At 40.4% G+C, this 15242-nt stretch overlaps 1 protein-coding gene across 6 annotated transcripts in view; it reads right to left on the minus strand.

Moving 5' to 3' along the window:
• Positions 1–15242, minus strand: part of RAD54L2 (RAD54 like 2) — a 70050-nt gene that overhangs the window by 50443 nt on the left and 4365 nt on the right. The window contains exon 2 of one of the 6 annotated variants that reach the window (XM_075762851.1): positions 4627–4735. The exons of 4 other annotated variants lie outside the window; for them this stretch is intronic. The gene's annotated coding sequence lies outside the window, so the exon portion shown is untranslated. Of the gene's footprint in view, positions 1–4626; positions 4736–15242 lie in introns of those variants that run through there. One more of the 6 variants, XM_075762853.1, reaches the window with a different exon arrangement.

The following is a 15242-nucleotide window of genomic DNA, read 5'->3' on the forward strand; positions in this document are numbered from 1 at the left end:
CCGCCTCCTCAGCCTGCACAGAAAGGAGGCCCAGTTCTGAAGTAGGAAACTTCAAGGGCTTGCAAATGTGGACACATTTCTGTTGTCCTTGTGTTTTGCTTTCACTCTGCAGAGGTTTAAAAATCACCATTTCTTCTTACGTATGAAGTTGAGAGAGAAATGTGAAAGCACACTTTTTTTCCTTTCCAAGTGATAGTCTTTCACCACAGGGTCACACGTGCCATGAGCCAAACTATTAAGTGAAACAGCAGACATCATGGGATCTGGTGACTTTGCCCATTTCTGTGCAACATCATCGCTTTCACCAGAGTATTCATCAGCAGTATAAAAATTAAACTACTATTTAATTACCTATTACAAATACAAACAAGTAAAAAGGAAGGATGTAGGTCTGGAGTCCTTCCCCACCTGAGCAAGGAGGGAGCAGGATTCCCCTCTACCTCCAGGAACCACAGAAGCCAACGTGTCTTTACAGAAGCTCTTTGCCTGCTCCAACACAAGTGATTTAGGCACAGGACATGCTCGTTGCGGAGTACACACCCATCCCATACAAATCCCTTCAGAAAGGGCAGGTTTAAGACTAATGCTACTGCGGTGCTGAACAGTAAAGAGGATTCCATCACCTCCTCAACCTCCAGCCAAGCCCAATATCTGGGACTCATCAAGATTTGTCCCTTAAAGCCTGTTTTGTAACCAAGACTTCACATTGGTCACTGTGGTGCCTGGCCATAGAAACAGGATCAAGCACACTGGCAAATCACAAGAGGATTTGCACAGACCGTTTAATAAACCCAGGTATTTCAAAGTCAGTGCTGCATAACGCTCTTCAGTTCCTGCTATATGGTCATGTTTTATGATAATAATTTCCTTTATCTTTTGTTTGTTTGGCAGCAAAACAGCAAAATGGTTGGTTGGGCCATAAGATTTCTCTCACACACTCAGCTCACACACAAACACTTCAAACTAGATGCGTACGAACGTAACTGCTGGCTCCTCAGCAGAAATCTCATCTTTTTGCCAGATCGCATGCTAGCACAGCTCTGGTACCATATAGGTAGCCTTCAGTAACTAATGGAAAATTATAATAAAGCATCCAGATGGCTCACTAAAGAACTCATGAGCTTAAGCTTCTCTACGATAAAAAAAAATCTTGTAACAGTTTGCAAGTAATAACTTGCAATGTTATTGCAAAATAACAGTGAATACTTTTCTGTTCAATTTAAAAATCTAATAAGAAATAAACCTGAGATCAGTGGGTTTGGACAGTTTGATTCTAACACACATTAGAACTTCTCCAATTTACATTATGTAACATATTAACATCTCTATTTTACATTATCGTGTAAAAAACTGGAGGGGTGGAAAAAAATCACTTAAAAGGATAAACATTTTCTCAAAAGAGAGCCAACAGCATTACTGACCAACATTAGTCTAGCTGATCCCCTTTAAACAAAGCAAGTGTTTACTGAAAAAAAATCAACAGGAATTTCTTTCCCCCCCAGCGATAACCCCCACAAATTGCATTTAAAGCCATCCTTAATTGATTACTCTATGATTTAAATCCCTCTTTCCTTTGCAGTCCAAGACTGTTAAGACTCGAGCAATACAGTTTTTCAGCTGCGACTCAGGGTGGCCACACACTGCTAGCTGGGAAGGAAGAAAACAAGTCTCCTCCTTCATTTCCTCTTGTTCAAATCGCAACAAAACTAAGTGCCATTGATCCCCTAAGTGATGTGTTTACTACAGGAATATTAAACTGAAGAAAGGGAAATGCAGCAGCCTGTCAAATCCTAAATTGGAGAGCATCTGCTTGCCCTGGACCACCCATCTGAGAGAGGCAAGTGTGCTTCTTCCCACCCCACATAAACATAGGCACAATACATCTAGTCTTTGCCCACATTTGATGAGGGTATTAAGGAGCCCACTGTGATTTGTGGGAGAAGGAATTGAGAGGAAACAAAATAAATAACAGAGTCCTTTAAAAAACACTTCCATATACCAGTTTTGGGAGAGTTGCAGGACCTGCTCTTCTATTCTCTCTAGGTTAACAATCTCTTTCCTAAAAGGCACCACAATACTAAGAACAGCCCGAAACTGGTTGTTCCCTGACAACAAAAATAACAAAAGCTGCTGCAAGAAGGAGTGGGAGAAAGCAAAAAAAAACCACCAACCCCTAAAACCAGCCCATAAAGAAAGAAAAGGGAGAGCTAATCCTTCCCCTCTGCTGACACAACAGTACTGAAACGGAGAATGTGACAATGAACATTACATAAGGCCTGGCTCCCACTGCGATCCCCAACAAAAAGAGCTAGTGCGAGTCAATGGCAGCATCTGCAGATCATTACACAACCCAGACTGGTGGCAGCGGCACACACCGGCGTCATCCATCAACTGCTGCGGGAACCTCCTGCCACAGGGTCCTTGCTCTCCTGCGTTTCAGAAGGGATGCCCTAATGCCGAGAGCATCAATGCTTTGTAACCTCTAAAGAAAAAACTGAACGCTCTTCTTAAGATATCAGTGCTCACTTCCACACAGACTTCATAAGGCACTGACAAACTCTTTATATCTGGAAAGAGCCAGCAGAAATGGGCAAACTATCTTTGTGGTTGTATATAGGTATACAATTATTTGCCTAAACAATGTTGCATTGCTTTTAAAAGCAATTTTATTTAATCACATTAAAGTAGAAACTGGCTTCCTATAAATCAACTCTAGAAGAGCGGTTTGTTTTGCACTGATAAAATTTCAGGCTGAGGTAAGAAGCATGTGATTGGTTTCGCTTCCAGTAATTACTGATACTCATCTGGATTAACACCATCACAAATGAACAGAAATTTTGTCTCTTACTCAACAGAACCCCCTTTATGTTTTTAGCTCTGGCAACTGCTGTATAAATGGCACTTGCATTCCCTGCTAAAGAAAATGTTGAGAAAAGGAAAGTTTCCTTCCCTGATCACCATTTCTGCTTTCAAAGCAAATAGCATTTCAACATAAAAGCTTTATGTTTACCTGTGTGCTTTCACAGGTTTTGCCCATGGTGCTGTAGCTATAGAAAAACAACCAGTATCTGCGAGAGGAGTAAAATCCCGAGAAAATATTTCAAATGTCAGGGAAGACTCCACAGTAGGGCACAGCATGTCAGGATTCCAAATTACATTCAATACATTTTATATAGCAGATTAATTTGGGGCAAATTCGCCTACGCTGCATTAACGATAACCATTCACAAATTCCAAAAGACAGATTTTAAAAGTCAGCTCATGGGAGAGGTATGCCAAGCCTTTGTGAGTACCCAAACTATGGCAAGAGGTGAGCCAATTCCCACGAGCAAGGAAGATCCAGATAACTGAAAGATCCCTCTAGGAGTTTAAGCTCTCATTATACATAGGTGCCAGAGAAGAAGTTATGTAATAAATCAAGAATAAATTACATAAACAGAAGCAGTGGAACAGAGAGGAGTGACGAGGCAAAGAGCTAATCCCCTCCCAAGGAAAGATCAGTCACTGTCACTCTATGCAGACAAGCTATGGCTTTGGTCATTGAGATATGCTAACATTATGTCTTACCTCCTTGAAGGATATCCCACAGAAATAGGCTGATATAGCTCATAAACAACACTTTCATCTTTCAGAATGAGCAAATTGCATGTTTTCCCAATGCTGAAAGGCCTAGTTAATTTATCCTGTTTTTTTCAGTATCGCCCCATCCACACACTGTTCTTTCTTTGCCTCCCAGAGAAGCACGTTTCATTACGAGCGAATGATTCGCCACCTTTGACTGTGTCTCTGCTCAGGAAACAAGCTTTCCCATCAGCAGTGGTCCAGGGGAACCCACCATCACCTATGAGACAGACGCCCGTCACATTGCACACTGTCATCATCAGATCACAGAGTAAACACAACTCAACTCTTCCTTTGGTCATATGTCTGCATTTCACAAAGAAATACAGAGGACTGGGAGTTTGTTTTCGATGCCTCATCTTTCTTCCTCTTCAGAACTGGACTTAAAACCTGAGGTTTTGGTTTATGCAATTTTTAGAAAAAGGAAGAATTCAACACGTTTTTGTTCCTCTTTATTCCTTACCCCACCTCCAGCAATGATAATTACACTAGTGATGAGAAAGCGTTACTTATGCCACCTACAGTTTACCAAAGAAACTCAAAGACAAGTAAAAAAAGAAAGAAGAAAACCAAAAAATCCTGAAGTAGGAGGAAATGGAAATAAACAGTTTTGAACTCGCATGATATGAAGATGACAATTAGCATATGTTAGACCCAAGTTGCTGCAGTCTGTCAAGCAATCAGACATTAAACTAATTTTTATTGGATTCCACTGTAGATTAAAAATCCATTAAAGGATTAAAAACTGTCAGAAACTTGGGTTTCTTTCAGAGTCATTCCCTCCAACATAACATTCTACTTGCACAGTGCTGGAAAAATTTACAGTAAATGCTACTTACAAAGGTCATTTTTCTGCTGGTTTTGAGAACAAAGTCACCAAAACCTGTTGATCTTTGCCCTTCCCACTAATCAGGTCAAAATAAACCAGTCACACTGATCCTTATCTATCCTCCACAAATACATTTCTTTTGATAACACTTAGGATTGACACTACAGGCAGCTCACATGGAAAGCAACTGGATGAAATAGCCTCCTGTGGTTTTGTCCTTAGCAATGGAATCGCCACTTTGGTTGCGTTTCGCTGGCTCAAAACCTCCCAATGGTTTGGACAGGCCTGCAAGGGAAAAGAACGCAGCTTACTGCCTCTCACCGTACAGCACAAACAATCCAACACTCTGTTTAGGGGATCATTTGCATACACACACATAAACCACCCCAATTAGAGATAATAGGTATTCTTTCACGAAAGAAACTGAGCTATGAGCCTCATGATATACATATTACATTGTTAGCTTACCAAATTGTGAGTATCTGACTCTACATTCTTGAGCTTACTTTCACAAGAGCTTTAAAAGCAGCACAATGCAAGTTTGGCTAAGGAGATAGGCAAATATTAACAGAAAGTTAATATACCCTGCGGGTCACCATACCCTTTCGGTAAACATACCCGACTGTCCAGTCCCAACATATGTTAAACAGGATGTTAATTACCCTTATGAATGGGCACAAGCACATCCCCAATGCTAAGACAGGAAGGTGCCATTGAAAAAGGATATATTAGCAAATTATTAAAAAAACACAGTATGGTGAATAAGCACCACAACAGTCGTGGACAGAAGTAGCTGCTGGCTATTAGACACAACTTTTTTAGAGTAAAAATGTCACTATCTCCCAAATTTATAAATTCACTTAACTTTAATAAATGCTAGGAATGTCTTTAGGAATACTTGCTTTACTGAACAGACAATACTGTATAGATATTCATACCCATGCAGAATCTAAATGTTACGTTTCCAAGTTTCAGAAGCAGAATGATAAACAGCATTCAACTGTGATCTTCAAAAAAACCCCATACCCTTTGGTGTATTCTTTCTCTCAAAGTTAAGTGCAAGTTTCAGTCAACTGCTTTCCCCAAGTGACCACTTTTTCTATCAAAGCTCATTTAGCATTTGCAAATGCTGCTTGACTGGCAGCCGTACCCAGCGAGCAAGTACAGAAGGAACTGCAGGCAAGCCAGTTCTTCCAGCGTCCTGTTGACATGTTACCATCCCAAGTGAAGGGGACCATATGTTGTAAGAAGTCAACATCCCTACACTCAGCTGCTGCTATCTCCCAAAATATAACAGGAATGGAATTTCTTGTCCCATCTCTATCTTTCCTCCCCTCCTCTTGAATCAAGGTTGCCAAGTCATTTTATTCAAGCTACCCACTTGTCTACTTGTAGGAATGCTTGATCATTATTGATTTGGGCTGAACTCAGAAATCTGAATAGTAAGTTTAACTTTTCTTTTGATGGGAGTTCTTGGGTACAATTATTGTCATCGTTTAACAGAGAAAACCAGTTACATGGCACTTCCAGAGCAGATTTACTGGCAATGCTGTAACACCTCACTCAATTTCATTCATAGTTTTCTCTCTGTTAGGGATGAAGGAGGCAAATAGCAAAAATTAAAGACTTTCTGGAGGATGCACTCATCACTATAAATGTGTGTATATTCACAAAAAGGTTCCACACTAGCAGCAGAAGCTAACAGCTCTGTATCTCATTCTGTTAAAATAAGCATTTCACTGACCAGAAATATTGATTTAGTTGAAATATAAGATCTCCTCTCTTCCCTGTTTTTCAAAAGTGCGACAGTAAGTACAGGAGGAAGAAAAAAAGGCACCTCTAAAATTTTATATATATTTTTTAAGGGATAGTCAGAAAAAAAGAATTTCTTACAGAGTCTGCATGACTAAGCAGATCACCCATTTCCTCAATGTTATCTACTCATTACCTGGGTCTTATTTCTTTCAAGTAGATAACTATTACCATTATAGAATAAACAAATTCAGATCACATAAAGGCCTTAGTTACTTATCCTCAGAGAACAGGATGTGAAGTTACAGTGGACCAAAACTTAAAAATGCTGGCTAGGATAAATCTTACTATGCACTGTCCAGAGTTAAGAGCTTCCCCACACACAAAACCCCCCCAGATTCCCCAGGAAATTCTCTTCCAGAGATAAAAGGACCACGTCCCAGGATTGAGGGAAAATCAGAAACCAATCTCTTCTGGGATAACAGATTTTCCCCAAATATCTCATCTCAAAAGCACCTAACTTCTTCAACCCCAAGTCTTCGCTATTCTACGCAATAGTCATCTTGCTGTCCAGTTTTCAAGGCAATTGCTTTACCCTGTTTAGAGCTTGCACTATACTTCATACACTAAGTGTTGAAAGGCACTGATTTTGTACGGTTTATTTTTTTGGTCCTGTTCCCTCAATTTGTTGACACCTATGGACAAGAAACTTAAAACCCAACTGATGACACCACTCCTACAACAAATTCTTGATTTAAGAAAATATTCTTTGTTCCTGCTATCTCACACACCCCAACAGCCCCCGCAAAAACAATCTCATGTTTCTTATTTCCTATGCCCAGAAGCTTGTGTTTGGTTGCTGAGGTGCACTCCATAACCCTGACACTTTTTTCTAAGGAAGGAATATACAACTCTTGCACTACTTCTGGAAAGGAGAAGCCACAGCCAGCCACCTTTTCACACAAGTGTTAAGCAGTGATGCTGAAAGACTAACCTAACCCTCTGGAACATTAGTAACATTACACTATCAATGCTGTTTCTTTTGCTTTCGTCAGCGAGTGATGCAGATGATAAACGCAAAGACTAAATAAAAAAGAGTGATAAACAGAAGATGGCAACCAAAATCTGATGCTAATCCCACCAATTAGAGACAGTGACGTGGCCCTGACATTGACAGACAGTTTTCAGGTTTCACAGGCACCAGAAGGGTAATAAACATTTGGCCTTGATTGAATTACCCATTTTCCCTCTTGCTGATTGCAGCTTCTCAGGCCTCGGACACGCTCTGCAGCAGCTGCGCTCTCCCACCAGCGCACCACTCCCGTATTGTGCCAGCACAACTATCTGTGTGGCTGGACAGCAAACTGATTCAGCTGGAAAATAACTCAGAAGCAAAATTTGGTTCCCAAATGTAATTTACTACAAAGTCGCATGAACAGCTGTGCAGGCACGAAGGAAAAAACAGTCAAGAGTGGGAACAAGCAGCTCTGGGTATGGGGAACAAGCAGCTCTGGGTATGGCCAGATCAAGCCGGCATCACTGTCCACAGGGCCATGGTCTTAGCAGTCAGAATGCTGCTCCACGTGCAGGGGACAGAGAGCATTTTGATTTGAGAAACTGAGATGGTCTTTGTGACAAAACTTCCTTACCTTCGTTACAAACACTGATCAAAGGCATGGTGCATGTATCTGAGGTGAGACATGAACATTCTCATATTTAATCCTTTCATTTGTCCCCTTCTTTAAATAGTCATGGCATCATTATGTGGTTTGTGTGGAGCGGTAGCTATTTCTGAAGTTCATTTTGTTGGCTTTTTTTTTTTAAATTGAAAAATCAATGCAATTGCCACTCAAAGGGCAAAAGTACCATAAATTATATCACGCAGTTAGAGACCCTCGCTGTGCACTGTTAACATCTCTCTCCCATAGCAAATACCTTTAAACTGCCCAGAGCTCAAGGCAAAATACTGATAGACCTCCTCGCGTAAGTCCTTAACATTTAACATATTTAATGATAGCCTCTGTGAACAGGTCCTTGCAATTACATGTAGGTACATTAAAGGAGCAAAGAAAGGATAAGGCTCTGTTCTGGGGAACGGAAAGATAAGCTGCCCTGACCCAGAGAAACTGGTCACTAGCACTAACAGAAATTTCTCCAGGTCAGGACAGGTCCTCCTCTAATGTACTCTTGTTAAAGGAACACCTCTGTGTGGTGACAAGGAGAAGTGATGCAATCTGCACCATGAGAACAAATGGGTAAATTCCTTAACCTCATTGCGAGGAATTTGCTTTGGCCATGATGCCCTTGCCTGACATGAAGGGCTAATTTTTAGTACCCAAATAAGAGAAAATCACTTGCTTCAGCCCTCTACCTTTCTTTGTTTTCATGTTGTGTCTTATTATGTCTGGGATAAGTAGATATTCCTGGGCTGTCCTAGAACATAGACCTTTCTCCGAGATCTTCAGGAAATCAATATTTTATTTTTTTCTTGATCTCAGAAACCTTTGCTTTGCTCCCAATCTACACTACACTTTGCTGCCTGCTTAAAAAGCACAGTTCCTGGCATGAACTGCTTTCTCCCCATGAGGACTAACGTTCCCACAGGAGCTGAGCCCCCCAACCCATCCTATGCAGCCAAGGGCCAATGTGGAGTTCTGGCCGTAAGTACACACTGGTATACATAGCCTCTCATACACATCCTCTGCTTGCTTTGTGCTTGTTTCACTCAGCACTTGAACTTCACCCAAGCTGCTCAAGGAGGCATAACCACCTTTGCCATGAAGTCCTAAAAGCCTTCTCTCATCCTTTCTCCTGCTAGGAGTGAAGTTGCCACTCCAGAAACCGCTACTCTTGGTCTTCATTTTCTGACTCAGGCCACAGGTAACTCCTTCCACATTTTACAACCTAACACTAAACAATGTCCCAGACAAGCAAAGATATAGGTGAGGAGGGAAGAGACAGGTCCCGTCAGCAGCCACAAGACAGACGCCTGTCTGGTACAGGATCTAGGAAGAGTTACAGCACAGTGAGACAAAACAAAGTAGAAAAAACTGAAATCCTTATCTCCCAAGTTCTACAATCCTTCCCCCATCCCCAAACTCATCCAGACTCCTGGACATTTAACTCTGTTCCCCCTCAATCATCCCTGCCATAAATAATGAGAAGTGGAGTTAGCTGATAATACTGATGGGGAGTAGCAGCATGAAACTAATGGGATTTCACAGAGGAACAACCAAAAATTGTTTGCCCCATCCTTTTTTATTGTGCTTTTTATTTTCTAAGACATTAAACACAACTCAAAAAGCCACCCATGAAGAAATCAAAAACTAGAATCTGCAAGAGTTCAAAAAGCCCATTAAAGGGTAGGCTTGAGTTTCTTTTGGCTAGCATATAACAAATACAACCTAGCTAACCTGAAACCTAAAGACAGTAAGAAAATGAAGGTGAGAGCACAATATTATTTTTATTGAAGGAAAAGACACCAGAAATTTCAACTTTCAAATCCATTTTCTGTAAGGTAAAAGTGAGGGGGTTTTTATTAAGTTGAAAAAAAAATACAAGTTGAAGTCTAAAAGGAAGATTCATTATTTCTGGAAATCTACAAAGAGTATCTGTATTCAAAGTTGTTTTTTGTGGTGATTTGGTTTTGAATTTTTTATTTATTTATTTATTTTGTACCAGCTTGGAGTTTCCTTAAGGAAATCGGGAAAGAATGTTAGTTAAATTGCAGCTTCTTCATTTTCATCTCTCACTCTACTCCAGTTCTTGTGGTGCAATTTTTCCACAATAATAACAATAGTTATAGTTAAAGCTTGAAAAACTAGAGCATTCCATTAAAAGTACATAACAGTATATCTTAAGGAAAACTATATTCCAAAATATTTAAAAACTGAATGAGACCAGCAACAGATTTAGAAATAGAAGGATCATTACTTTCAGAACCATTCTAGTTCACAACAATTACCTTTAAGAGAAAAGAAAAAGAAAAAAAAAAAAAAAGAGGTCTCGATTTTAAGCTTTGTGTCCTCCCAAGTCTTGTCTGCTGTGGAGGCTGACAGCCCTCCAGAATGACATACAGAGCTCAAAAATGTTGTCTAGACTATGATTATAACTCATCATTGCTGCCTTGCTCTTGCCAATCACCAAAATCTCAGGGCTACACAATGAGTTGTATTAACTCTCCAAAGCTTGCATTGAGGCATGAGACCCTGGGCCAGATGCAAGACGCCACCAGCCCTTCAGTGATGCCTACAACAGCTACAGGCAAGGAGAAAAATGCACACACAGGGAAGGACTTTAACTTAAAACACTCCTAGAGCAGAAACAACTGTAAATGGAAGCCAGAGGAGCACTTTTTTTTTTTTTTTAAAGACCGCAAGTAAAGAAACTGATCACTTAGATCACTCTCTCTTTACTGCCTTCTCTTTGTCAGCAAAATGGGACAGACAAGATAACAGTAAGATAACAGAAGGAGAGACACACCCCCTCCAAGAGGCAAGGAAATTCAAAGATTAAAATATAAAGAGCTTCCCTCAATGAAAGGATTTTATCTCTAAGTCTTCCTGCATAGGACAGTCCAAGAGTGCAAAGAAAAGAATACAAGACCTCACCTGTCTTGATGAAATAATAATATAATCAACAGAGGCGGAAAGGTAGCACTTGGCTGGAAAATGCTCTGAGGAGGTGACTTCTTCCAGCAGGACAGTCTCTTTCAGTGATAAGAAAGGGATTTGCTAGAGCACCTGCCCCTCCTCAAAACCAGAGCTACTGAACATACATATTATGTCCGATGCTTGCTGGAAACATCTTTCCTGCCCAAGAGCTCTTCGGCGTACGCACCCGTTTCCTACCAAAGTCGAGGGAGCACCTGGGGAAAAGACCATCTAGCAGCAATCTGCCCCAAGCAAAGCAGCCGGCTCCTGCAGGCTGTATTTCCCGCGGCCCTTCCTCCGTTCACATGACTGGCATGCACTCGTGCTGTGATGGGGGAAAGATCAAGGCATCTGGAAAGGTGCCTACCAGGAGTAAGCTGCTATCACGGCTGGACTAGTTCCCATCACACTCCCAGAAGGGTTTAGGAAAACATCCCAAACCGATTGTCCTGATGGGCCACCACGGGCAACCAACCATCTCTGTAATGGCCAAGGCAGAGGACTCCTCAGAGCTTTTTTTCTTCTTCTCTACATCCTTCAGATAGGACACAACAGAAACCACCCCTTTTGGAGGGTAAGAAACATGCTGATTTCATACTGGCAGAGAAACACAAGACACTGCATCCTTATGCATTCACACTCAAAACTACTGCTGCCACCATGAGCACATGCAATTTCTTCCCCTAATTAAAAAGTATTTTTTACAGAATGTAATGACTTAGCCCCCAACACTGACAATATAAAGCTTACCTCTCACTACTGGTGAGTAGACTTCTTAAGAACATGCTACCAGACTTTTGAGGAAAAAGTCTGGGGCAGATATTCCAGTTTGTTCAGGAAATGAAACAGCCAGCCCTGTTCAGCCCCTTCCTTTCCTGATCCTCAAAAATGACAATGCTTCCCCCCCAAAAAAAGAGATCACAAAAATTCAATTTCATTTAAGTACACGGTTCATAAAAGCACATTTATTCCCTTGACAGAAAATGTATACTTAATAGATTTAAACGAGTGCTATGAATGAACAACTACCATCATCAGATCATCTAACTCCAGTTTGGGCAAGAAGAGAGACCTAGTCCGAACACGACTGGGCGACATCTGTTTGGCATGTGCCAATATTCCTGTACTTGTGTGGTAACATGTACAATTGGACAATTTACAAGTACACATACAGTGTACGTGTGCAAATACTCCTCCTGCATATCTTTCAAATGATATTTCATCGACTTGATGACTTCAAGAGATGGAGACATCCTAATTTCCCTTAATAGTTACAAGCACCTTCCTAATGCCTTCAGTGGTTAATCACATTCATTGTTAACAATCTCTGCCTTTTTCCTAATTTGAAATAATCTTTTTAACTTGCAGACACTGGCTGCTATCATATCTTTTTCCACTAAATTAAGGAGCCCATTGGTACATGGTCTATTTTGCCCAAAGAAAATTGAGAAACTTTTAAATGCATCGCGATAAGCTAAACCAATTGAGCACTTCAAGAAAAATTTTTATAATGAGTGACTTAATCACCCAAGCAGCATTGAACACTACAACATCTTCATTGCTTTTGAATATCTCTTTAAAAACACTAACATTAAGCCTGGTCAAAATATTCCCAAACTGATTTCACTTCCGTCCTCATTCAGTATTTCCTGTTATTATGGATGCACATTAGTATTAAAAAAGTATTAAGCTTATTTTAGTTGCCCTCATATCTACAGTGTTGCTCTGAGGACTCACATATTGCCATACATCTGCTATGCTCCTGCCATCCTTTCCAAGGCCACTGATTTCTGGAAGTATGATTCTTTATTCTAGACCTACAGCCTCCAGTCTCTCCCACAACATGCGTAACTTTGTGCTCCAGCTCTATAAAAACGTATTTGGCCATATTAGACCCAGTTACCCAAACAATTCAGAGGACACTGCACAGCTGCCATTCCTTCTTCATGCTTCACCACTCAGCACAACCTTTACATAATTCACAAGTTTGATCAGCTCTAATTTCACATTTTCTTCCAGGCCACTGATCAAAACACTGCAAAGCACTGGACTACTATAAATCCCTGAAAAATCCTTCATTCATATTCCGTTTCCCACATCTACTATTTTTAATCTAGGTTTTGACTCACTGACCATACACAAAACCGTATCTGTCAAACAAGATTCACTTTTCAACAATACCCTCGTTGATTAGTATTACAGGAGGAATGGGAATATAATTATCAAACATATATACAAGTATATGTTTGATACAAGAGCTTTAATTATAATTTTTTTTATCTTTCAGAGCATTGACACTCACCAGTCATGTAGTAGTTTCCTTTACCTCACTGATTTTGAGTAAATCCTACCACCAGCACTCCGTAATCGATTCCTTTTTGAGTAATATCCCATTTTCCAAACTGGCTCAGCAGGCTGTGTGAGCATCTCCACCCCACAATCCCTTTCCAGGCTTTTTCAGGTTCATAGATTTTGTTTGGTTTGGGATTTGGTTGGTTGGTGTTGTATCAGCCTTTGGGTGCAACATACAGCTACTGCGATTCACATGAAATCAATACACTTTAACAACCTATTTATTCCAGATTCAACAACTCCAAATATAATAATCTACACTTAATCGATGGTGATACTCTGGATTAGACTTGAGTTTCTCAGAGACTGGAGAAAATCTTTGATGAATTATCATGTCTCTAAAACATTATTTCCACAGTTCTGATGGGCTAGAAAAAGCTTTCTTCACAAGCAAGAATTTTAAGTAAAATTTTTCATTGTCAAGGAAGAAAGTACAAATCAAGATTATGGCACAGGTTGCCCAGAGAAGTGGCAGATGCTCCATCCCTGGAAACACTCAAGGTCAGGTTGGACGGCGCCTTGAGCAACCTGATCTAGCTGAGGGGTTGGACTAAATGATCTTTGAAGGTACCTTCCAACCCAAACTCTTCCATGATTCTGTATTCCCTCCACCATGTTTCAATTATTTCCTGTACTGCGCTTGCCCTACAAATTCTTTGTACCTGATCAGTCACGCTGGCCAAGTAACAGAAAGGTTCTGTAGTTTCTGTTAATCAATTCTGCCCTTGTATAGCTCCAGTTCTTTGTTAATTAGATCAAGCTAGCTTTCCACAGAGAATGTCAGAGTAAAGTTATCTGCCTGTAATCTGCCAAATCACTACAAAACCTATTTAATTGCTTTTATAAGTTTAGTGCCTCTCTTAAGACTTGTTATGCAAAGTGCATTGTTTTCCACGTTAGGCCTCGATCAAAGTCCTTCTCATGTTCAGCATAAGTTTTGATGTATTTGTACCACAAAAAAGTATGTGGGTACACTGAGCTTCTCCAACTTTGATTTTTCTACTTATCTGCCAGCAAAAGTCCACCAACATAGAACCAATTACAGTGGCAGAAGAGAGCTTCTTTTAATATATGCTTAATCCTTGGCTAGAAATTTCAGTTATAGCAGCAGAAAGTGCTTTGTACCAGTGTATTGCATCTACTAAAGCTTCTACCAGTACCACTGCATGCGCACATGCAGAGGAGGAGGACAGTCACATAAAGTCCTATCAGCAAGAAGCTGGTTCATCTCATCAACTTTCCTTCTTTTCAAACAGGTATTCAAGAAGCTAACGGTAACTGTACTTTGCAGCTCAAAAACCCCTCCTAGGACTTAGGACAGTAGCAGCAGGCACTGTTTATAAGGTTTGAACACTGTACTCTGTATTTATACTACTAACCACGCTGATAGCATCTAATATTTCTTCAGCCTTGTTTTGAAGCAACTGGCTAAAAGTCTTCCCCTTAGGATTTCTGCATCCTTGAATGAGACCTTCAGTCATGAACCTATTCAGCACTTTTCTCAAGCACAGAATCAATACTTCCTCCAGACAGGTGCATACCAGCCCTTACATCTTTTCTGATATTTGAATAACCAACTCTCACTAATACCTAAGTTGGTTCATTCTTTCTTTGTTTCTGCATTCAAACTTGCAGAAGAGCAGCTTTGGGACAACCTGACAGGCCACCACAGAGTGCTTCAAATCACTGCTCCTACTTAACACATTTTAGAGCATGCTGAAAATGCTGTTATTAAATTTAAGTGATGTCATACTTCCCCCTCCCCTTCAAGTTCTAGTTACCTTCAAAATGCACAAGACTTTTGGAGATGTCAGACTGACCCCAACTCCACCATTACCACCGAACAAGAACAAGATTTAAATTATCACAGCTGCTGTGAGATTACAATAGCACTGAATCAGTCTCGCTTGCAGGACTAAACTGACATTCTGCTATTCCACTTCAGACATAAAATTGAGTCAATGGCATGTCTGACCTTCAAGAATTTCTAAAAGCCTATTTTCTATACTTTGAGGTATTTTTCAAAGCAACAATTT

The sequence above is a fragment of the Balearica regulorum genome, chromosome 10, assembly GCF_011004875.1.
Source record: "Balearica regulorum gibbericeps isolate bBalReg1 chromosome 10, bBalReg1.pri, whole genome shotgun sequence".
In the NCBI taxonomy this organism is placed as follows: Eukaryota; Metazoa; Chordata; class Aves; order Gruiformes; family Gruidae; genus Balearica; species Balearica regulorum.